The sequence below is a fragment of the Physeter macrocephalus genome, chromosome 9 (genome assembly GCF_002837175.3).
Source record: "Physeter macrocephalus isolate SW-GA chromosome 9, ASM283717v5, whole genome shotgun sequence".
In the NCBI taxonomy this organism is placed as follows: Eukaryota; Metazoa; Chordata; class Mammalia; order Artiodactyla; family Physeteridae; genus Physeter; species Physeter macrocephalus.
Window position 1 is genome coordinate 44669953 of NC_041222.1, and position 24114 is coordinate 44694066.

Here is a 24114-nt window from a genome sequence, read left to right on the forward strand (position 1 = left end):
TGTGATACTCTCTCGTGATGCTGGGCAGCTGCAGTGAGCCGCAGCTCCCAATTAACCAGGTGATCACAAGGGTAAACAACTGATACACTTTCACCCTTCTTTTTTTCACTTGTAGCCCTGCATTCAATAAATTTCCTGAGATAGTCAACACTTTATTGTAAAATAGGCTTTGTGTCAGATGATTTTGTCCAACTGTAGGCTAATGTAAGTGTTCTAAACACATTTAAGGTAGGCTAGGCTAAGCTATGATGTTTGGTATGTAAGGTGTTTTAAATGCATTTTCAACTTATGATATTTTCAACTTATGATGGGTTTATTGGGACATAACCCAATTGTAAGACATAGAATATCTATATAATGTGTTGTGGAATGTGAGAGCTTGTGATCAAGAGTCGTATTTTTCATTATACTGTTGTATAGGATCCAGTACATGGCTAATTGCCTATTGAGTACTCAATTAAGTAAATATTATTGAAAGTCTATTAGATGCCAGTTGTTGGAGATTTTTAGATGAATAAGACATTCAGGAAATTCAAGGAATTCATGTTTTAGTAGAGTAGGTAGACCTGTAAAGTCCTAGCGGTATTACTAATTAAACTGTAAGTACTACTAATAATGGTATTAAACACAGTAGTGTTGGAGTGTAGAGAGTAGTGAATTCTGATTAGGGCTACATGTGGCTGGGGATTAAAGAAAGGCAGCATATAAGTGGGACTTTGAAGATGAGTAGGAATCAAATAGGCAGAGAGACAGGGAAAGGCATTCCAGGCTATGGGAATATCAGGAGCATGTGTGGAGTGGTAAAAACAAGGTGAATTTGAAGAAATGTGAAGAAGGCAAATGTGAGTTATTTAAGATGAGGAATAAGCAATATACCAGGAAACAAGTAGGAAGGGTTGATATTTGATGAGAGATGGTGGCTTTCGATCACTAGGCAGTGAATGTGCAGACTGTCATAGGTTCTCAGAAGAAAACCCTACTCTATTGAGTGCCTGAAGTAGGAAGTGCTGTGTCCATTTTTACACCTATTGGGTTGGCTTCCATACTTTTCAGGTGTCATCAAGAGCTCTGAAACTGATGGAATGGTGGACTCCGGAATATTATAGCAATGGGAAACTGACACAGCACCGCTAGTGATTTAGCTTAACTCAGAACTTTTCAGTTTCCTTGTTGTTTTGGACCAGCAAGTCTTGCTTGTTGGGGAGAGTGGATTGTGAAGGTGGTCACAACCAAACAATTTGTCAGGTACAGCCATGAAAATGTGTATTTTGCTTGAGACTACAGAAAAAGACAATTGAAAGAAGAATTTTCTCTTTTGCATAGCCGTTGTAAAGTTCGCTGTTGAAATCCTAGGAAACTAAGCAGGGTGATAGAATCAATGTAAGGATTATAATACTATACAACAACATGGGATTGCATCTGTGAACTTGTGCTTCTCCCAGCCCTATTTTCTAGAATTTTATGATCAGGAAGGTTTGACAAAGGGCTTAGATGAATCCCCTGAAATCTAGTATTTGGGTTCTGGGAGCAAAGCAAGTGGCCCGTGAACTTCTTAAATGGCACCCATGGTCAATCCGAAACTTCTGAGAAGGAGTTTGGATCTCTCCCTTTGTCACATGATGACATTCAATGTTTTATCATTAGCTGTCTTTGTTCAGCTTTTTCATTTTATTTAGATCCCCAAATTCATTTAATCAAGGGACTGTCTTCTTTAGCAAGTGGCTAAAAAGGCCAAATATAGAATAGATTGTGCCAAGTTTAGAAGCTATTTAAAATTCATGGATATGAAGTTTCAACCTGAACCCAAACTTTTTGTTGTCTGAGTTAATTTATATTTGGCAAAGAATAATTTCCAGGTTTCAAAAAGGGAAAACTAAGCAAAAGAAACTTCTGTGGAAGTGTATTTTAAGGCTTCTTGGATACCATTACCTCTTAGGGAAAAAATACACTGATGTTTTAAGAGAAAACCAATCAGAAACACATGGATTAAACTGCCTTCAAAGGAAAGACAGCTTTAAACAATAAGAGGGAATAGGATTTTGGAAAAATCTGATGATGTTTTCAAGATCCAGAAGTTTGGAAGAAAGTGAATAAAATCCAAACAGACCCTTAAAATAGATGTCTTTGTATCTGACCAAAATTAATAATCACTGACTTACCTCCTACTGCCTCTGCTTTATGGATGAGGAAATTGAGACAGTAGGCCCCCAAATCATGCCACGTGGAGATCAAGACTTTATCCATGAGTTGGTGATGTCACTAACTCTTGGCTCGGAGTGTGAAAAGGGCAGACTGATGTAACAGTTGGCCTGTAAGTCCTAGACATAGTGATCTAGCATCATGGTGAACTTCTCCAATCCTTTGGACAACTGTTCCTCAGAGAAGGGCAAGAGAATCACACTAGTCATCCATAAAACCTAAACTGTGGGCTGCACACTCACCAGAGATTATATAGTATGCTCTTTATATCTCTATATAGTGCCATTGCATCATAAATGCATTTAATGTGTGCAAACTCAACTATTTGTACTACTCCAGGTTTAAAGTGAAAAGGGAGAGAGGGAGACAAGGAATAAAAAATAACAGTAATTGCAGGTTATTTCGGTTACCATTCTATTCAGTGAGCTTGAGATGAGAGAGATATTCCTCCAGCCTTAGGTGACCTCTCTTCCCATGTAACTCTCTTAGTGAGAACATCTTGCTGCATGGAAAGTCATTCTAGTTATTAAATATAGAGATACGTGTTTTTGTATAAAATGGCCCATTCATACAAGCAACTACAGCTCAGCCAAAGAAATGGTGAATTATTTTCCAAAGTTAACTCTGATGGATTCGCTGGAAAATTGTACATTTGCTTGCAGTGTGACCCCTTTCTAAGAATTTTTCAAGAGAAAATTGGATATTATTCAAATTCTTTTCAACAAAATATTTATTTAGTTATTTGCTTGCTCTGGGTCTTAGTTGCAGCAGGTGGGCTCCTTAGTTGTGGCATGTGAGCTCCTTAGTTGCAGCTCACCAGCTTCTTAGTTGCAGCACGCAGGCTCCTTAGTTGTGGCATGCGAACTCTTATTTGTGGCATGCACGTGGGATCTAGTTCCTTGACCAGGGATTGAACCAGGGCCCCCTGTATTGGGAGCGTAGAGTCTTAACCACTGCACCACCACGGAAGTCCCAGTATTATTCAAATTCTTTTCTTATGCCCTGAATTTAGAACTTAGCCACAGCACACAATGGAATACCACTATTATCTACCTACAGAAGCCCAGGAACTGAGTAAAAGGAAATTCAGAGGGATAGGAAATTATGTCTGTGGCATAGAATTATCAACTAATGTTAGTGTTCAATGGAAAACATTAAAGAGAAAAAGAAGGAGGGGCTGGTTACAAAATAAACATGGGCAAGGGTCATGCTTTGCAGAACCCTGGTTTTCTACACTGAAGGAAAGACTATTAGGTAGAGAAGAGAATTGTCATGGCAGGAAATATGTGAAGGAGAGAGATTACAGAGCAACGACAGGTGGAGGGAGGTTGGGTACATGGGAAGGGTAAGTGAACTATGCCCAATAGGCTCAGTATGAAGGAATATCATGTTGGGTATACCCATGACTTCTAAGTATTTGACTTGCAATCAAAGAATGTGGTTACTGGTTCTAGTGGTAAATTACAGACCCTAAATCTACTGAAAGTCATTTATGAAAGTGAGCAGTAATTGGTGTAGAAAGAATGAAGAATTTAGTGTTGTATAAAAACCATATGAAACTTTCTTCACCTGCAAAATAGCTATAGTAATAGTGCTTAGACCGTTGGATTGTTAAAAGGCTTAAATGAGATATGACAAAGTACCCAGCACAATGATTGGCAAATGGAATACAGAAAAACCTCATCTTACTTGGGGGTATCCAGAAAATTTCTAAATGTAGATGTTTCTATTAGATCTTATATGACCTTGTAATAAAATTCCATCTTCCTGCATATGGAAAATAAGAGCTGCTGGATATAAAGATTGGGAATCAAATAGACTTAAACTTGAGTCACTTCCACATCTATAGCTGCTTGATATCCCGAGGTGATAACTGAGTTTAACTTTTAGAGTTCTTGTGAGGATTAAATGAGGTAATAAATACCTTGAAAGAACTTAACACATAGTTTTAACTCAGAATCTTAGTTCCTTTCTCCTTTACCCTTTTTTATTTTTAAAGTATCTCAAACAGCTTTAATACAATTAAAAAAATAATTTAGAATTACTTTTGCCTGTGAGATGAAGTTCTGAATTATATTTTTGACTATATAGTGATCTCAAATATTCTAATTAGCAACATTTAAAAATAGTTTTTGGGGACTTCCCTGGCGGACCAGTGGTTAAGACTTCGCCTTCCAATGCAGGGCATGCGGGTTCAATTCCTGGTTGGGGAGCTAAGATCCCATATGCCCCAGGGCCAAAAAACCAAAACATAAAATAGAAGCAGTATTGTAACAAATTCAATAAAGACTTTTAAAAAATGGTCCACATCAAAAAAAAAAGTAAAAGAAAGAAAAATCTTTAAAAAAATAAAAAAAGAAAAATAGTTTTGAATTTATAGCAGGGTCTAAACATCTGGCAATATTATTTCAAATATCCTCTGTCTTTTTACCTCTCGGATTCAGTTTGACTATTTTACACACACACACACACACACGCACACGCACACACACACACACGGATTCTAGGATTCATGGATAAAGAATTATTTTTCTTAGCTTTCTTGAGATGTAATTTACCTATAATAAAATTCATCAATTTAAAGTATATAATTCAATGAGTTTTGACAAATGTAAAAAGTCATGTAACCATCTGTACTATGATGCTATGGAATATTTTCATCATTTCTGCTACCCGTTTTGTAGTCAATGCCCTTTTACCAACTCCTGGTCTCTGGCAATCATTGATTATTTCCTTTCCTTTCCTTTCACTATGGTTTTGCCTTTTCTAAAATTTTCTATTAATGGAATCATATAGTATGCAGTCTTTTGTGTCTAGATAATTTTCAATTTAGCATTATGTTTTTGAGATTCATCCATATTATTGAAAGTATCTCTAGTTAATACCTTTTTACTGATAATCAGATAATCCCATTTTATTGCTAAACCACAATTTGTTTATTCATTCGCAAGCTGATGGACATCTGGCTTTGTTCCAGTTTTAGGAAGTTGGGACTAAAATCTCTGCACATTCATATGCAGTGTGTGACCTTTGTGTGACCATATATTTACATTTTTCTTGAGTAAATACCTAGATGTGGAATTGCTAAGTCTTATGGTAAGTGTATGCTTAAATTTATAAGAAACTGTCAAACTGCTTTCCAAAATGCTTGTCCTGTTATTCGTTCTCATCAGCAGTGTGGAATACTTTCAGTTGCTCTACCTCCCTGGCAACACCTGATATTGTCAATCTCTTTAATTTTAGCCATATCTAATGGCTAAATATCTCATTCTGTTTTTTATTTGCCTTTCCCTAATGAGTAACGAGTTTCAGCATAATTTCATATGTTTATTTGCCACCCATATATTTTCTTTGGTATCCTTCTATCTATCTGGTTTGCCATTTCTTTTTCTTACCTATTGAAGAGGAAAGTTTTAAATTTTGAAGAAATACAATTCATTAACTTTTATATTTTGTGCTTTTTGTGTCCTACTTAAGAAATCTTTGCCTAACCCATAGTTTCACATTTTTTAAATGTTTTCTTCTAGAAGTTTTATAGTTTTAGCTCTTTTATTTAGGTCAATGATTCATTTTTCAGTCTTGTATGAGATGAAGGTCACTGTTAATTTTTTAAATATTGAGCTACAATCATTCCAGTGCAGTTTGTTGGAAAAAATAATTTTCCAATTGACTTATTTTGGCACACTTGTCAAGCATCAATTGTCAATATATGTATGGATTTATTTCTGGACTTTCTGGTTCATTGAACTGTATGTCATTATGCCAGTACCAAGTTGTCTTACTGTAGCTTTAGAGTAGGTACTGAAATCACATAGTGTGAGTCTCTCAATTTAGTTCTTCATTCTCAAAATTAGTTTGTCTATTCTGAATCCCTTGAGTTTATATATGAATTTTAGCATTAGCTTGCCAATTTTTATAAAGAAATCAGTTGAGATTTTGTTTATGAATGAATTGGTTTTGGTGTCAAGGCAATGCTGGTCTCATCAATGAGCTGGAAAGCGTTCCTTCCTACTGTATTTTCTAGAAGATTTTGAATATAATTTGCAGCGTTTCTTAATGTTTTGAAGAATTTTCTAATGAAGCCATCTGTGCAAAGAGTTTTATTCTTAGGAAGTTTAAAAATTATCTATTCATTTTCTTTAATAGATACAAGCCTTTTCAAATTACCTATGTGTTTTGCGTTGAGCTTCGGTAGTTTGTATCTTTCAAGGAATTTGTCGATTTCATCAAGTTGTTGGACTTCTTTTCATAAAATTTCCTTATGGTATCCCCTTATTAAAATTTTAAGGTATATAGGATCTGTAGTGATGTCCTTTCTCTCGTTCCTACTATTTGTAATTTGCATCTTCTCTCTGTTCTTCCTTATCAGATTGCTAGAAGTTTATCCAGCTCATTTATCTTTAGAATTAGCTTTTTGATTCATTCGTGTTATCTACTTCATTTTGTTTTATGTTTCATTGATTTCTGCTCCTCTTTTTAAAAAATTTCATTCTTCCTGCTTACTTTGGATTTAATTTGCTCCACTTTATCCAGTTCCTTAATGTGAAAGTGTAAGTAATGACTTGCGATATTTCTTCTTTTCTAATGTAGGTATTTGATGCTATAAAATTTCTTATAAACACTGCATTAGCTGCATCCCACAAGTTTTGATATGTTGTGTGTGCATTTTTATGAAATTCAAATACTTTCCAATTTCCTTTAGATTTCTTCATTGAACCATGGTTTATTTAGAAATGTATCATTTAATTTTCAAATATTTAAGGATTTTCTATGACATTTCTATTATTGACTTTTAATTATATTTTGATAAGACAATATACTTTGTAAAGTACTTGTTTTATGGCTCAGAATATAGTCTATTTTGGTAAATGTTCTGTGTGCACTTGAAAATAATGTCTGTTACATATATTGTTCAATAAACATCAAGTAGATTGTGTTGTTCAAGTCTTCTATATCCATATTGATTTTCTGTCTACTTTTTAAAAAAAATCAATTATTAAGTCAGAAGTGATGAGTTATCCAACTATAAACTTTTTTATTTGTCTCTTTTACCTTTAGGTTCTACTAGTTATTGGCTTGCTATATTTTAAGATTGTGTTATTAAGTGCATACAATTTTAAGATTGTGTTATTAAGTGCATACACTTTTAAGATTGTTTTGTCCTCTTGTTAAATTGACATCTTTATCATTATGAAATGATCTTCTCTATTCCTGGTAATATTTTTTGCTTTAAAATCCACTTTGATATTAATATAGCCTTGTCATCTTTCTTTTGATTTGTGGTTATATAGTATATCTCTTTCCATTCTTTCACTTTTGACATTTGTCTGTATTTATATTAAAATGGGTTTAATGTAGACAGCTTAAAACTAGGTCTTTTTTATTTTATCAATCTGGGAATCTGTGCTTTTTGTAGAGCACTTACTTTTAATGTGATTATCAACATGATTATGTTTAAATCTACCATCTTGCCCCTACTATTTGTACCATCTTTTTTTGGTAGCTTTTCCCTCTTTTTTATGGATAAATTGAATATTTGTATAATTCCATCTCCTTTCTTGGCTTGTTATCTATATATTTTGGCATTGCTTTTTAGTAGTTACCTAGGGTTTATAATATTCATCCCATGCTTAACATATTGTAAAATATGTATTTTGATTTCACAATTTCATATAAAATTGCATTTCTATTTAACTTTCTCTTGGCAATATTACAGATATTATTTTTATCATTGATTGCATTTCTGCAAATGTTATAAATCTCATTATTAGTGTTGTTATTGCTCTGAGTAATCATTTATCTTTTCAGGAAATTAAAATAATGAGAAAAATGTCTTTTATAATTACCTATGTATTTATTATTTCCTGAGCACTTCTTTCTTTGTGTAGATCCAAATTTCCATCTGGTATCATTTAGCTATGCCTGAGGACTTTCTGTAGTAATTCTAATAGTGCTGTTCTTCTTGTGGTGACTCATCTTGGTTATGTTAGAAAAGGTCTTCATTTTGTCTTTGATTTTGAAAGATTTTTCTCTGGGTATAGGATTCCTCATTGACAGTTATTTTTAAAGAGATCATTACATTCTCTTCTTACGTTCATTGCTACTAATGTGAACCCTCCTTTCAGTCTTATCTTTGTTTCTCTGGTGATATTAAAAATATCTCTTTATCATGTGTTTTAAAAAATTTGATTGTGATATGCCTTACTGATAATTTCTTCTTGTTTCTTCTGCTTGGGGTTTGTTGACTATTTTGGATCTGTGTGTTTATGATTTTCTTCACATTTGGAAAAAAAAGTCATTATTTTTTAAAGTATTTTTTCTTCCCCACTCTAACTCTTTGGAGGCTCCAATTGAACATACGTTAGAATGTGTGGTATTGGTCCACAAGCTTATGGATGTTCTGTTCATCACTTCAGTCTATTTAATCTCTGTTTCACTGTGGATAGTTTCTATTGCTGTGTCTTCTGGTTTACCAGCTTTTTCTTCTACAATGTCTAATCTGATGTTAATTTTTCTATTCATATAGTGCATTTTTCATCTATAAAGTTAATTTTGGGCATTTTTGTATCTTTCATTACTCTGTTTTAATGCCCTTGTTTACCAGTTCTGTGTCATTTCTGGGTCTATTTCTATTGATTGTTTTTTTCTCCTGGTGTGGGTCATATTTTTTAACTTCCTTGTATGATTCATAAGTTTTGATTGAATGAAAAAATTCTGAATTTCACATCGTTGGGTGCTGGGTTTTTTAAAATTCTTTTCAATATTGTTGGGATTTGTTTTGGAATCCAGTTATTTAGAATCAGTTTGATTCTCTTGAAACTTTTCAACTTTGTCAAGGCAGGTCCAGAAAAGCCTTTAGTTCAGGATAAATTTGGCTCTACCACTAAAGAAATACCCTGCTGAGGAACACATCTATGCTCTGTATGTTAGAAGATGTTTCCATTCAGGGTGGTAGGAATAAGAACAAGATAACTGGTTTTCTATGGGCTCCAGAGTCTTCTGCTGCTTTTTTTTCAGTGGTACTTGTGTGATATTCAGACAGAAAAAAAAATCATAATCTAATTGTGAACAAAAAAGCAGACAAACTCAAATTTAGGGACAATCTATAAAATAATTGGCCCGTACTTTTAAAAGTGCTAAGGTTGTGAAATACAGAGAAAAACTGAGGAACTTTTTCCAGATTAAAGTAAACCAAAGAAACAGGACAACAAAATGCAATGAATGATTCTATACCGGATATTGCACTGAGGGGAAAAAGATCTAAAGGATATTATTGGAACAATTGCAAAATTTGAATATGATCTGTGGATTAGATAATAGTAATATAACAGTTAAATTACCTGATTTTGATAATTGTACTGTAGTTGAGTAGGTCAGGGTTCTTAGGAAATGCATGCTGAAGTATTTAGGGGTAGGGGTATGCAACTTTCTTTCAAAGTATTTAAGACATTACACACATCCACCTGCCCATGCACACACACACACACACACACACACACATAGCACAAGCAGGCAAATGATAAATTGAAGAAAATGTAAATAGTTGTTGAATCTGGGAAAAGGATATATAGGAATTTGTATCATCCTTGTAACTTTTCTGAAAACTGAAATTATGTGAAAAAAAATTACCAAAAGTGAATTGGCTCAAGCGCACAGGATTGAGTTTCTTTTTATTGCTAGGTGTACATTGGTTAGCCTCTTGGGAGAGTTGATGGGTTTAATCTAAACACAGAGGAAATGGAATGATTTATTATTCTTTCCTGGTAGCTCCCCCTTTCTGAATTAAATTTGAGTTACCAACCAGAAGCTCTATGGTGCCAGGACTGATATGACAGTAGCTTATCTTTGTTGGCCAAGGAGACAGTCTGCTACATGCCTACATGTCACTTCCCATTACCAATGGCATGAAACTGATACTGAAAAAGATGACATTAGAAATTGCAGCCCTTTCTTCCTAGAGTCATTCATCATGAGCTTTAGTAGCAAAATGTTCCCAGATTCTTAGTGTAGCCTCATGAAACCAGAACTGACTTCTTGCTAAATTCCAATATTAGTCACAGTTCTGTGGTCACAGTACTTTTTTAGATTTTTTTGTTTGTTTTTTGTTTGTTTAATAAAAAAACTTCTCATGACTGTAACAGTTTATTTTGGGTGGAGGCTTGGAGATGAGGGAGAAGAGGGAAGGATTATTTGTTATCCTCCATTACAGGTGACCACAGAAGGCACTAGAGGGGAAGAAAATCTCTCAGAAATTGGTGGTAGTTGTCAAGCTTGGTTAAGTGGGAACAGTGTGGGCAGTGTCATAAGTGAATGAAACCTTTCAGAGAGGGTGTGTATGTGGAGGCGGGGGGACTATATGAAAGGTAAAACAACCCGCCATGAGTTGCTCACAGCTTCACTCACCTAGTCCTGGTTACAGATAGCCCCATAACCACTTTTGTCTTTGCTTGTTAACAGAGAAGAATGCATCTGATCTCCATGTCTTGTCCACATGATTAATGGGGATGCTCCTGCAGGGATAAATTCTGCTTCCTTTTGTGCATCTCTGGCATCAAGTAGCACCTGCTCAGTTACCAAGGAGTGTTATCTTACAATCAGTAAATAAAGTTAGGGTGAAGTGAGTAAGCGTCTTGGACTAATGGCAATGTTTAACAAGGCAGGGAGCTGGGCTGCAAAAGGGACGCTTGGTTTCTTTGATCAGCTTAAACATCGCCTTGGTTAGAATCACAGATTGTTACAGCCTGCAGATCATTCCATGAACATCATTATCCCTAACATATCAAATTTTTCCCCAGGAATACACTTACCAGTTCCAGATAAATTGGTAGAGTGAGTATTTGCAGAGCTGGTTCTAAATGAAAGTATGCTCTCATGCTCTGCTTTCATGTTCCACTTGTCCTTTTGGGGACTCTTGTCTCACTTATTCCCTCCCCTTAGAATTTGTCTTCTTATAAGACATAACCTGAGATTTAAAATTGAGCTCTGGAAAGACTGATTTAAGATTGAAGTTTTAAAGGGAAGTGGTCAAGTACTGAACAGGATGATTTTAAATGATTTAAATAGTCTCTTGTCAATCTACAAACCTTCTATAAGTATTATTACCCCTATTTTAGAGATGAGGAATTTGAGGTAGGTATCAAAAAGATAAACAATTTGCCTAAGGTCAAACAGGAAATATATGGAAGAAGTAAGACACAAACTCAGTTCTGTATGATTCCAAGAGTTGCCTCTGGTACCAGGTTGTGGAGATGCAAATCTCCCATCCTACCTCTCTCCTTCCCAGAAAACACTGCCCCCAAATTCTGTCTTTCCTTTGTTCAACAAATGTATCTTGAATACTCTATATGCCAGGTACTAGGCCAGGTGTTGGAGATACTTCCTTAAAAGTATTTATCACCAGTGATAATTGTATCCTCAAACTTTTCTATAACTCCTGATTTGGTTTCAATTCCCAAAGAGCCCGTCATAGTGACACAAATGTGAGAAGATGAGCATTGCAGCAGGTTGCTGTCTCTAATGCTACATAGTACGTTGTACCTCAGCCAGTTTAATTAATTAAGTTTAAAAAACTTTGTCACATGCACCATGGAGTTTCAGACCTTCATGCATTTTGCTTCTGTTTTGTATACCCTTTGTTATTCCTGGGATACTATTTTCTGTACTTTGCCTTTTGGCATCCTTCAAAACTAAGTTTCTTATTGACTTTATTATAAGACTTACTTTATCTGAGAAAGAATTACTCCAGCTAATTCTGTTCTTTGAATGTACTTCTATTACTTCCCTTAACAAATTTTAACTCTTTACACACATGGTTCATGTCCTCTGATAAATAATGTCTGGGCTCAATGGGGCTATTGACCTTGTCTCATTCATCCTTGCACCTCTAGCACTTAGCTCAGTGCCTAGCACAAAGTAAACTTTCAGTAAATGCTAAATGAAATGAGTGCTTAGTGGAAGTTCATGCTCCGCCATTAACTCAGATCATGGTCTTAGGTGACTCATTCCTTTCTCAGGGAACTCAGTAAGTTATATAATTTATAATATTTCATTTGAGTGGATTATATACTTTGTAATATTAATAGTTATTGAGTACTTACCTTGATTGAGTACTTACTTTGTACAGCTTCTATGTTCGGTGTTTTATATGCATCATCTCAGTGGATCCTTACGTCAACCTCATGAGGTAGCCGTCAATATCATTCTCATTTGACAGATAGGAAGCTGAGATCTAGGGATGAAAACTGACTTGTGCAAAGTTGTACAAGATAGTGGAGTCTAGAACAGATCAGAACTGAGTCTGTTGGACTCCAAGGCCTATGCTCTTAAGTATTTTGCTGAATTGTTTTCAGTCCTCTCGATTAGTAAATAAAGCACCCTGATAACAGTGCTTCTCCATTCTTTTCTTTCTGATGTAGGCAATGCTCAAGTCACTGTAGGTAATAATTTTGTTTGTTTGTCTACCATGAAAGCTGAGAAAGTGAAATCTCTCTCTGGCTCATAATTATGAGTCATTAATAGGTTGTTCTGAAAATTGATTCTAAAGTGAGCTTTTGGGGAAGGCTGAATTCCACTTCCAGGACTGGTCCATCTGCTTAGAGAATCATGAAATACTAGCACCACACAGGGAAGGCAAGCTGATCTGGGACCCCAAAGAAATAGGGCTCTGGGGTGGGGTTAGTGATAGGAAAAGGTGGAATTGAAGAGCGAGGGTAGAGGGCTCACAGCAAAATGTAACCAGTTTTAAATGCAAGGACTTTGAAACAAAAAGAATTCAACCCTAGAACATGATTATATTTAACCAGTGGAGATTTAACACCATGCCTCTGCATTCTAATCCAGGGAACAAACATGGCTCAAGTTACAAATCTCACAGAAATGACTGTGGCAGCCCAGGACACAATACACCCAAGTGGGAGGCATCTATCACCAGAATACAGCCAAGCCAGTCAGCACCTAAATTATGGCCGTGGGTCTGTCTTGGTGGGTTCTGTCCACATCTGCCACCTTTGGGGAGACAGATGTCATGGAGCAGAAGGAACATGGTGTCACACAGATGCATTTCAGTCATGTATCAGTGGCACAGGGTTCTGTAATTCCCAGTTTAGGACGGAGGGGCAGCTGAGCTGTACAGGGTGGAGAGGTAGACAAGGAAGACCCCAAAATTCATGTGTGAATGAATGCAGAAGGCTGCTTTGTCTTCTAACTCCTGGCCAAGCACAAAATGACCCACACTGCCATGAAGGTCAAATACAAAACCAAAGGTTTAGTTAGAAGAACTGACTGAATCCTGGGTGGTCTCCCTGCCTACTCCCTCCATTCTTTCTCTGATCCTTCCCAGGCATCCTAAGGCCATTCCAAAAACTCTTCCTTATTTGATTCTTGAAGGTCTGCTACTAGTGTTGTCGATTATCTTGAGTCAAAGTTTGCCTATAATTTTCTGGTTTACTAAGAACTTCACACATGCTCTTTCATGGCAATTCTGAGACATAGTTATTGTTTCTATTCCCATTTTACAGCAATCCTGAGGCATAGTTATTGCTTCTATTCCCATTTTACATAAAAAGAAACTGAAGCTCAGAGAAGCTCAGCGATGTACCCAAGATCATGTGTGAAAAACCACCACTGTTGGAAAAGAGTCATTTAATTCCAAATATTTGGCTTTTCTTTTCCCTTTTCTTTTTTTCTTGTGGCCAATATTGACTTTTAGAGTTCCTTCCCAAGCAAAGTCTGTGCCATACTCTTTGCTGAACTGACCCTGCTCCACCTGCCTCTATCAAAGAGTATTAGCTATGTCTCCAAGCCACAAAGAATTTTCTGTGAAATTTAGCATGTGAGAGCTCTAAGTTCATAAACTGCTGATAATTTCTCCTAAAAAGAACGTTTTCATTAGGATGACCTTAAAGCTTCTTGTCCATATTGGCATATATTTGAGATTAAAATGAGCAACAAAAATAATTTAAATTACATGATTTTGAAATATTAATTGACTAGATGAAAACAGTTCTATTAAAACAATTTTCAAATACAAAATTCTTTTTTTTATAAATTTATTTTTGGCTGCATTGGGTCTTCGTTGCTGTGCGCGAGCTTTCTCTCGTTTCGGCGAGGGGGAGCTACTCTTCATTGCGGTGCTCGGGCTTCTCATTGCAGTGGCTTCTCTTGTTGCAGAGCACAGGCTCTAGGCAGGCAGACTTCAGTAGTTGTGGCAACGGCTCAGTAGTTGCGGCTCGCGGGCTGTAAAGCGCAGGCTCAGTAGCTGTGGCGCTCAGGCTTAGTTGCTCCGCGGCATGTGGGATCTTACCGGACCAAGGCTCGAACCTGTGTTCCCTGCATTGGCAGGCATATTCTTAACCACTGTGCCACCAGGGAAGTCCCCAAATACAAAATTCTTAATGTAAAAATAACACATATCAGTTAATATAAACCAAATTTTAAAAATGTATATTGATTGTAGGAATACTAAAAATAACATGCAAAATAATTATTCTTGGTATTTATTCACATTCTTTATAAGCAATTTCTTAGACAAATATATTTCTAATACCCAATCACTGATATTTCTCCTAGAGAAAATAGTTTTAATATGGCCATATTATTATTTTTAAAGAGCTTGAGAGCTTCTTCACAGTAGCATTTTATAGTTAATAACTTTGAAAAAAAATTTTAATCCATGAGAAATTTATTTTCTCATGTACATAAAATCCTCAGTGAGAGGCTGTGTTCCATGCAGTCGTTCAAAGGCTGGCGCTAATGGAAGGCAGGGAGTTTTTCAGCCTGTGATCTCCAAAGCTGTCTTGAGTCTTGACATCCAATCAGCAAAGCGGGAGGAGGGAGAGAAAGCAATGCACAGGAGGTTTTCGTGGCCAGGTTTAAATGAAGTACACATCAATTCTGCCCATTTTGCATCGGCCGGGACTCAGCCACCTGATCCCAAGCGAATGCAACAGTGGTCTTCCTGAGTCCTACAAGTTCCTCCTTACTGTGTGAGTAAGATAAGGGAAATGGAATTGTTGAACACCTCCCCACTATCTTCTAGAGAAGTGTGGGTGTGTTGTTGTCTTCCTCATCATCATCACCATCACCATTTCCTTAATTTTACAAATGAGGCAACCAAGTTCCCAGATTAGGTAACTTGCCCAGAGCTATACAAGTAATGAGGGCTAAAGAATGGACTTTAGCCTGAGGCTTTGTGGAAAAAAAAAAGCAGAAAATAAAACCCGCCCATTTCTGTGTTTTTCCTTTCCCTTCCTCTTACGCCCTGAGTCTGCTCTGTATCAAGAAACACATACACTATTTATGGGATGTCAGCTAATACCACAGGGAATATATGAATTACTTGATTTTTTTCACATTTCTGTTTTCAAGGATAATGTTATGTTTAAAGTTGTCTCCTGTTTTTTTGTTTTCAGGGTGATTTGTTCTATGTAGATATCAGAGCTGTTGCAGTACCAAACCCTTGAGAATTTCCTTGTCTTTTGAATGTTTCTTGGCTGTTTAACATTTTTTGCTCATATTTTGTTTTATTTTTTATTTTTTCATAGCATACATTGTAGTAGGCTTATAACAGAGAAGGAAACATACTTAATCAAAATACTCTCAATCATACTATAGGATAAATGCCTTCCATGGAAATATTCTACAGAATTTCTGTGTTTTAATTTCTATTTTTTAATATGGCCATATTTTTTAAAAATTTCTTGAAGCCTCTTTCAAAGTAGCATTTTATATTTAATAACTTTGAAATTTTTCATACTTTCAGTGACTTTACCCTGTAGACCACATAATATTTTTAATTGAAAAAGCAAGTTTTCTATACAAGGAAGTTCAGGGTAAATTTTGCTAAATAAAAACATTTTCAGTTATAACTTTTTATACTGATATGTATAACTATTTCAACACAAATATTTTCATAGATACTGTCTTATGGCCTCCATTCTGTGCATCTTGATTTAATAAAAATTATTTAAAATATAATCAAATAAATTGTACTTATGATTCTTTCAATTACCTTGTGAAAACTTGATGTTGCAAAATGTAGGCTTCCTCACTTTCATTTCATTCTGACATAAATAATAGACTTATGAAATCATAATAGGAGTTCTATTCCATCAAAGATTAGCTAGACGTCAAGATATTCCAAAATACAATTATCAAATTTCAAAATTAAATCCTGTACACCATTAGGGTTCTCATTGTTTAATTTGTTCAGCTTCCCCCTAGATTGATTGCATAGGAATAAATTTCAACATTTTCTGGTTTGCAAGCATAGTTTTCAATAACTACAATTTAATAAAAGCAAAAATAAGGTACTTTTTGTGCTCCATTCATTAAATTTTCTAACTAAGGCTTTCCAAATGATTTTGAACAACATGCAGACAAATCATATGCAAAAGTTTAATATTATTTTAGACACTTAGATTGATTAACATAGTATTTTTCCTAAGTCTCAAACATTTCTAAAGTCTCTTTGTTCTTACAGAGAAAAGAGAAATTTAATAAGATAGCATGTTGGTATGAAAAAGGAGACAGCAAAGAAAATATATACCTCCATGCTATAATATTTTTTAATTCAAAATAAGCTTTGTTTTACTATTTACTCTAGTTTTACATGAATAAAATATTTGTAGATTTTGATATTACAACTTCTATTTTTAACTTTTCATTTTAAAAATAATTATCAACTCAGGAAGTTGCAAAAAATGGTATATAGTCCTGTGTACCCTTCGTTCAACTTCCCCCAGTGGCATCCTGTTATACAGATGTAGAACAATATCAAAACCAGGAAATTGATGTTGATACATTATGGCCAACTAAACTACAGGCCTTATTCAGTTTTCCCCATTTTTAAACTTTCATTCATTTGCATGTGTGTGTGTATGTGCTGTTCTATGCAGTTTTATCCCATTGGTAGATTCATATAAACACCAGCACAATCCAGACCCAAAGCTCTTCCATCAACGTGAAGGAAAACCCTATGTTACCTCTTTGAATATGTACCATCCCCATCCTCTCCACATCCCCCAGTCCCTGTTCCCTGGCAACCACTAGTCTGTTATCCATCTCTATAGTTTTTTTGTTTTTTTTGTTTTTTTCATTTTGAGATTGTTAAATAAGCAGAATCATAAAACATTAACTTTTGGAGGTTGACTTTCTTTTTACTACTCGTAGTGCCCTTGAGGTTCCTTTAAGCTGTTGAATGCATCAATAGTTCATTCCTTCTTATCACTGAGTACTCTTGTATTGTATGGATATACTAGAGTTTGTTTTACTATTTGCCCATTAAAGTACATTTGGGTTGTTTCTAGTTTTTTGCTACTATGAATAAAACTGCTAAGAACGTTTGTATACAGGTTTTAATGTGGCCATAAGTTTTCATTTGTCTGTGATAAATGCTCAACAGTATGATTGCTGGGTCATAAGTGCATACTTAGTTTTGTAAAAAACTGCCAAGCTATTTTTGAGAGTGTTTGTACCCATTTTAGATTCCCACCAGGAGTGTCTGGAAGACACATTTGGTATTATCACTATTTTTAAAAAAATTTGAAATGTTCTAGTGCATATATAATGGTATCTTGTTCAGGTTTTAATTTGTGACTAATGATATCAAACATCTCCGTAGTGGCTAATGATACCAAACATCTTTTCACATGATTACTTGCCATCCATATCACTTTGGTGAAGTATCTGTTCATGTCTTTTGCCCATGTTTTAATTGAATTTTCTAATCTTTATTGTTGAGTTTTGAGAGTTCTCTATTCTAGGTATAAGGCCTTTGTTGTATATGTAATTTTAAAATATTTTCTACCTATCTGTAGCTTGCATTTTCATCCTCCTAAGGTAATCTTTCACAGAGCAAAATGTTTTAGTTTTGATGAAGTCTCCTTTCATGGATTGTCCTTTTGATGTCATGTCTAATAATTCTTCACCCATTCCTAGGTCCTGGATATCCTCCTGTGTATTCTTCTAAAAGTTTTATAATATTACATATTATTTTGAATTAAATTTTGAATACAGTATGAAAGTTGACTTTTTTTTTTGCCTCTGGATACCCAGTTGTTCCAACATCATTTGCTGAGACTATCCTTTCTCTGTTGAATTACTTTTGCAACTTTATCAAAATTAGGTGTACTTGTGTTGGTCTGTTTGGGTTCTCTGTTGTGTTCCATTGATCTGTACGTCTATCCCTTTGCCAATACCTTGCTGTATAGATTACTATAGCTATAAGTTAAGTCTTAACATCAAATAGAGTAATTTCTACCATTTTAAACTTCTTTTTCAAATTGTTTAGTTCCTTTGCCTTGCCATATAATTTTTAGAATGTTTGTTGTATATTTACAAAAATCTTTGCTGAGAACTACAACTTCTACTTATTTGTAAAAGGCTTTATTGAGATATAATGCACTTACCGTACAATTTACCCATGTAGAGTGTACAATTTAGTGGCTTATAGTATATTCACAGAGTCGTGCATCCATGACCACAATCAATTTTGAACATTTTTTTATTAATCCATGAAAAAAACCCACTCCCATTAACTATCACTTCTCAATATCCACATCCCCCCAGACCTAGGCAACCATTAATCTACCTACCATCCCTACAGACTTGCCCACTCTGGACATTTCATATGAATAGAATCATACAATATGTGTTCATTCGTGACTGGCTTTTTCATTTAGCATCATGTTTTCAAGATTCATACGTTACAGCATGCATCAGTGCTTCGTTTTTTGTTTGTTTTATTGCCAAATAATATTTCATTGTGTGGATATGCCACCTTTTTATTTATCTCTTCATCAGGTGATGGACATTTGGGTTGTCTCTACTTTTTAATGATTATGAATAATACTGCTGTGAACATTCCAAAAAGTTATTGTGTGGGCATAGATTTTTAAAATTTCTCTTGGGTGTATATCTAGAAGAAGAGTTGCTGGATTATGTAGTAACTCAGTGTTTAACCATTTGAGGAACTGCCAGGCTATTTCCTACAGCAGCTGCTGCTCCGTTTTACATTCTAACTAGAAGTGTATGGGTATCCCAATTTCACCATATTTTCCCTAACACTTGATATTATCTTTCTTTTTTATAATAGTCATCTTAGTGAGTTTGATGTCATATATAATTGTGGTTATGATATGCATTTCCCTGTTGGTTAATAATGTTGAGCTTCTTCTCCTTGTGCTTACTGGCTATTTGTGTATCTTTGGAGAAATATCTGTGTAGATTCTTTAGGTCCTTCACCAATTGTAAAATTGGATTATATGTCTTTTTATTATTGAGTTATAAAATTTCTTTATCTATTCTGGATACAAGCACCAGATATATAATTCACAAATATTTTCTCCTCAGTCTGTTCTCTGTCTTTTCACTTTCTTTACAGTATCCTTTGACGCACTCAAGTTTTTTTTTTTTTCTGTGGTATGCGGGCCTCCCTCTGTTGCGGCCTCTCCCGTTGCAGAGCACAGGCTCCGGACGCGCAGGCTCAGCGGCCATGGCTCACGGGCCCAGCCGCTCCGCGGCATGTGGGATCCTCCCAGACCGGGGCGCGAACCCGGTTCCCCTGCATCGGCAGGCGGACGCGCAACCACTGCGCCACCAGGGAAGCCCCTCTAAAGTTTTTAATTTTGATGATTCCAGTATATATAATTTTAATGTTGTTGTTGTTGTTGTTGCCATTGCTGTCTTCTTTTGGTGTCATATCTAAGAAAGTATTGTCTAATCCAAGGTCTTGAAGAAACAAGTTGAAGTACTCATACTTACAGATTTCAAAACTTATTAGAAGCTAGCATAATCACTACATTGTGGTACTAGCATAAGAATAGAGATGTAGATCAATGAAATAGAATTCAGACTTCAGCAATAAGTCCATACACCTCTGACCAATTTATCTATATTTTTGACAAGGATTTCACAGAAATCACAAGAGTTGGTGAGGATATGGAGAAATTTTCAACACTTGTACATCACTGATGGTAATATAAAATGGTTAACTCCTTTGGAAAACAGTTCTGCAAAAGTTAAACATAAAATTACCCCATAGCCTACCAATGCCACTCCTACGTATATACACCCCCCCAAACTGAAAACATGTGTTTAAACAAAAACCTGTTCACAAATGTTTATGCCAGCACTGTTCACAATAGCCAAATAAAAGATACAATCCAAATGTCCATCAGATGAAGAATGGATAAAGAAAATGTGATATATTCATGCAATGGATTATTATTCAGCCATAAGAAATGAAGTCTTGATAATGCTACAGCATGGATGAACATCAAAAACATTATGCTATAGGAAGAAGCCAGACACAAAAGTCAAATATTTTGTCATTCCATTTATATGAACTATCCAGAATAGGTAAATCCATAGAGACAGAAAGCAGATTAGCAGTTGCTAGAGCCTGGCAGAGAGGGAAGGTATCTATTTTGTGGTTATGGGATATCCCTTTGGAGTAGTGAAAATGTTTTGTAGTTAAATGGTTGTATGACATTGTGAGTGTACAACACTAAATGTCACTGAAGTGTATACTGTAAAGTGATTAATTTTATGTTATATGAATTTTGCCTCAAGAAAGATAAAAATTAAAGATTATGGATAAAAGCTAAACCAATTGGGATACTAAGAAAATAGGCATAAGTCAGGCAAACAATTCACATGGTAACCCTAACTTCTACATATTAGGGCTTAAGGCTAATGAGCTTTTTAAATGAAGTTGAAAGATGTATTAGCTATATAATTTCTTACTAAATTTCTCATTACTCTCTCTTAATTCTAAGCTAAATCCAGCCTACAATGGCAGTCTTTTCCTCTTGGTCTCTCTTTCACTCAGAAATTTACTGTGGATTACTTGTGATTTCCTTCTATAGCAGAACTTTCCAAGGACACATCTGAATGTATCAGTCTTATTTTCAGTCCGTTGAGACGCTGTCACGTTGGAACTTCTAAGCAACAACTGCCTCTTTTACCAAAGTTATTATATGGTTCACTCATATTTTTGACTTTTCTTTTTCCAAATCGTCTCACTCTAAATCAAGATTACAAACTCAACTGCTGTCACTGACAAAAGAGAATAAAATCCATGTGGAGAGTGTACAGATGAAGTAAAATAGGAAGATTGGGATTTGTAGCAAAATGAGATGCATTGCCTAAAGGAAATTTACATTTAAGTTTAAAAACACTGTACTAGCTAAACAAAATCTATTTACAAGCCAGAATTCAGCCCGCAGTTCATGAGTCTACAACTTCTGCAAGTAAATCCAGTGTGTTCTAGAGAACTATTTTTTGTGATCTTACTCAAAAAGATTTGATGACGATTAAGCAGAATAAAAAGATTATTCTTTGTTGAACCCCCGAAATTTGAGACAAAACTTTTCTGTAAGTGAAAATAGTTTTAATTCATTTGTTCATTTTATTTTATGGAATCACAGAACCTTAGACATGGATGGAAACTGAGTCTCATTTTCCACTTAAGTGTGACTCTTCCTTTAACAGAAGGCCCCAGCCTCCATTTTTAACACTTTGCTAGTCAGGACTTTGTAATACATAAAGATAGTCATTTCACTACTGGCCTGCTCAGGTTGTTAGAAAGCAATTTTTTGGAGTTGAGCTGTGTTCTATTTCCTTGTCTGTTTCTTCTGTCCGCCTTGGTTCTGCCTGTTGTGATGGGACAAAGTGAGTCGAGTCCTGCCTTTACAGATTTTTCCTTCAAATACTTGAGGACAGCTCTCCAGCTTCTCCTTAGGTTTATTTTTCCAGACTAAACTGGTCCGTTCATTCAGTCACTCCTCATTTTGACGTGGTTTGCAGTTCTTTACCTTATAGCACACAGTCCTCTAAAGGCACTCTCCTTTTGACTTTTGATGCATTTAGAAGGACAAATGAGAAGGACAGATGAGAAGAATAAAGCACATTGAGACTATTGCTTCTAGTGTGTTTCTGCAGTGTTTTTCACTCCCATTGGATTTTAAGCTGAATGAGGGCAAGAACTGTTCTCTTGGTCACCATATCGTAGTCAGCACCTTGCAGATTGCCTGGAATTATAGATTTCCAATATGTAATTTTTCAATCATTAAATAGATAACTACCCGTGTCACTGTCCCTTCATTGGCTAGCTACTGATAAGGGTTGGGAACCAAATTTTGGATCACCTGGTTCCACCGGTATTTCCAGCATTCTGTTTTCTTTTTCTTTTCTCTTTCCCTTACTCCTTCCAGATCTCCCTCCTTCCCTCCCTCCCTTCCCTCTCCCCATCATTTCTCGCTCTCTCTCTCGAATTCCTCCTAATCTTTTTTTTTTTTTTTGTGGTATGCGGGCCTCCCTCTGCTGTGGCCTCTCCCGTTGCGGAGGACAGGCTCCGGACGCGCAGGGTCAGCGGCCATGGCTCACGGGACCAGCCGCTCCGCGGCATGTGGGATCCTCCCAGACCGGGGCGTGAACCCGGTTCCCCTGCATCGGCAGGCGGACGCGCAACCGCTGCGCCACCAGGGAAGCCCCCTCCTAATCTTTAGAGATATTTAGAGACTTAGAAAATACAAGCTAATGAACTCATGAGAACATGTGAATTTAAATGATCTCCATACAGTTTCAGGAAAATACTGCCCTCTGGGCTTCACAGAATTTTTCCCCTGAAGTAAATTCCAACGTGTAAAAACTAGAACTAGAAGAGTGGTACTTTACCCTTTAATGCCTAGATTGCTGTAGAGCTGTTTTCCTTAGTGAGTGTGGGTGTATGCTTGTGCATGTGTTTGCACGTGTGTGGTGAGCATATGCATTAGGTGTACGAGTTTATGGGATACAGAGTGAGACTTGTGCCTGGGAGCTGGGCTGGTCAACTCCACAGAGCAGTGGTTACCAAACACTGGTTTGTGGGACCAGCAACAAAAGAATTACTTGATGCAGTTGTAGATTCTGGGGCCCCATCTCACACCTCCAGAATCCAGGATTTCATTGGTTTAGGAATTCGTATTCTTAACAAGCAATTCTGGTAATTCTTCTCTACAGGCTGGAAAGAAGACTTGATGTTTGCTCTTTTGTCTGGGATATTAACTAGGGGAAATTAGCCCTATGAGGAATTCGTTGATTTAGGGAGAGGTGCTGGAAGTAAGAAATAGGTTTGCAAAAATATCCTCAGGTGACAGATTTCTAAGAACAATGGGCACAGAGGAATGAATTAGAAGTAGCTCATAGGCCTAAGGCCATTTAATTGGGGGCAAATGGCGATGCTTATCCAAATGACTGGCACCTGGGAACATCACAGGGCGATGCATAGTAACATAATTCACTTTAATATGGATGACAAGTAGACACTTAATATCTGAGCAGTTAAAAAAATATATTCAGGTGCCTTTCTTTTTAAAATAGAGTTATTAAAAGGAGTTAGGAATTAATTAGGATGGAAAGAGGTCCACAATATTAAATACGAAGGGCGTGTTTAGATTTTGAAACTTCAGAGGAAAGGGAAGTGGTTACTAAGACAACTTTATTAGTGACTACCTTTTTTTGGACAGAAAAGGGGCTTGGGATTGGGAGGGTAGCAGGATGTTTGCTTTATGATAATCGATTGACATCCATGTTAATGTTGTGTCCTAATTGTGTGTTATCCTTCTCAAAAAATTATTTTAAAAGTATTTCTATAAAAATGGCTAAATTTTGAAGTTTTCTCACCAACAGTTTAATATTTCAATTGTCTGGAAAATTTATTTCGGACGAATGCCCCAGTCTAGATTTTTATTAATTCCTGGAACAGAAACTTTTTTTTTTTTTTTTTTTTTTTTTTTTGCGGTTCGCGGGCCTCTCACTGCTGTGGTCTGTCCCGTTGCGGATGGAGCACAGGCTCCGGATGCGCAGGCTCAGCGGCCATGGCTCACGGGCCCAGCCGCTCCGCGGCATGTGGGATCCTCCCGGACCGGGGCACGA